Genomic DNA, 2,628 nt, shown 5'->3' on the forward strand with positions numbered 1-2,628 from the left:
CTCTTGGAGTTACAAGTATCAACTTGGCCAGAGCCTCTACTAGCAACGGAGAGCATGCAAGAACATAAACAACACATATATGATAGATTGATAATCAACTTGACATAGTATTCCATATTCATCGGATCCCAACAAACACAACATGTATCATTACAAATAGATGATCTTGATCATGATAGGCAGTTCACAAGATCTAACATGATAGCACAATGAGGAGAAGACAACCATCTAGCTACTGCTATGGACCCATAGTCCAGGGGTGAACTACTCACGCATCAATCCGGAGGCGATCATGGTGATGAAGAGTCCTCCGGGAGATGATTCCCCTCTCCGGCAGGGTGCCGGAGGCGATCTCCTGAATCCCCCGAGATGGGATTGGCGGCGGCGTCTCTGGAAGGTTTTTCGTATCGTGGCTCCCGATCCAGGGGTTTTCGCGACGAAGGCTATAAGTAGGCGGAAGGGCAGAGTCGGAGGGCTGACGAGGGGCCCACACCATAGGGCGGCGCGGGCCCCCCCTTTGGCCGCGCGGCCCTATGGTGGCGGCGCCTCGTCGCCCCACTTCGTATCCCCTTCGGTCTTCTGGAAGCTCCGTGGAAAAATAAGACCCTGGGCGTTGATTTCGTCCAATTCCGAGAATATTTCCTTTGTAGGATTTCTGAAACCAAAAACAACAGAAAACAGCAACTGGCTCTTCGGCATCTCGTCAATAGGTTAGTGCCGGAAAATGCGTAATAATGACATAAAGTGTGTATAAAACATGTCATAAAAGTAGCATGGAACATAAGAAATTATAGATACGTTTGAGACGTATCAAGCATCCCCAAGCTTAGTTCCTACTCGCCCTCGAGTAGGTAAACAATAACAAGGATAATTTCTGAAGTGACATGCTATAATAATCTTGATCAATACTATTGTAAAGCATATGAGATGAATGCAGTGATTCGAAGCAATGGTAAAGACAATGAATAAACAACTCGAATCATATAGCAAAGACTTTTCATGAATAGTACTTTCAAGACAAGCATCAATAAGACTTGCATAAGAGTTAACTCATAAAGCAATAAATTCTTAGTAGAAAGCTTTGAAGCAACACAAAGGAAGATATAAGTTTCAGCGGTTGCTTTCAACTTCAACATGTTTATCTCATGGATATATCTCATGGATAATTGTCAACACAAAGTAATATGATGAATGCAAATAAGCAAGTATGTAGGAATCAATGCACACAAGTTGATACAAGTGTTTGCTTCTAAGATAGAAAGAAGTAGGTAAACTGACTCAACATAAAGTAAAAGATAGGCCCTTTGCAGAGGGAAGCATGGATTACTATTTTGTGCTAGAGCTTTTCATTTTGAAAACATAGAAACAATTTTGTCAACGGTAGTAATAAATCATATGTGTTATGTATAAGACATCTTATAAGTTGCAAGCCTCATGCATAGATTACCAATAGTGCTCGCACCTTGTCCTAATTAGCTTGGATTTACATGGATTATCATTGCATAACATATGTTTCAACCAAGTGTCACAAAGGGGTACCTCTATGTCGCCTGTACAAAGGTCCAAGGAGATAGATCGCATTTGATTTCTCGTTTTTGATAGATCTCAACTTAGGACATCCATACCGGGACAACATAAACAACAAATAATGGACTCCTCTTTAATGCATAAGCATTCAACAACAGATAATATTCTCATGAGAGATTGAGGATTGATGTCCAAACTGAAACTTCCACCATGATTCATGGTTTTAGTTAGCGGCCCAATGTTCTTCTCTAACAATATGCATACTCAACCCATTTGATCATGATAAATCACCCTTACTTCAGACAAGACGAACATGCATAGCAACTCACATGATATTCAACAAAGGTGTAATAGTTGGTGGTGTCCCCGCAAACATGGTTACCGCTCAACAAGCAACTTATAAGAAATAAGATACATAAGCTACATATTCTTTACCACAATAGTTTTTAAGGCTATTTTCCCATGAGCTATATATTGCAAAGACAAAGAATAGAATTTTAAAGGTAGCACTCAAGTAATTTACTTTGGAATGGCAGAGAAATACCATGTAGTAGGTAGGTATGGTGGACACAAATGGCATAGTTTTTGGCTCAAGGTTTTGGATGCACGAGAAGAATTCCTCTCAATACAAGGCTTAGGCTAGCAAGGTTGTTTGAAGCAAACTCAAGTATAAACCAGTACAGTAAAACTTACATAAGAACATATTGCAAGCATTATAAGACTCTACACTGTTTTCCTTGTTGTTCAACCACCTCACCAGAAAATATCTAGACTCTAGAGAGACCAATCATGCAAACCAAATTTTAACAAGCTCTATGTAGTTCTTCATTAATAGGTGCAAAGTACATGATGCAAGAGCTTAAACATAATCTATATGAGCACAACAATTGCCAAGTATCAAATTATTCAAGACATTATACCAATTACCACATGAAGCATTTTCTCGTTTCCAACCATAATAATGATGAACGAAGCAGTTTCAACCTTCGCCATGAACATTAAAAGTAAAGCTAAGAACACCAGTGTTCATATGAAACAGCGGAGCGTGTCTCTCTCCCACACAAAGAATGCTAGGATCCGATTTTATTCAAAGAAAAACAA

Source organism: Lolium rigidum, chromosome 5 (assembly GCF_022539505.1).
Source record: "Lolium rigidum isolate FL_2022 chromosome 5, APGP_CSIRO_Lrig_0.1, whole genome shotgun sequence".
Classification (NCBI taxonomy): Eukaryota; Viridiplantae; Streptophyta; class Magnoliopsida; order Poales; family Poaceae; genus Lolium; species Lolium rigidum.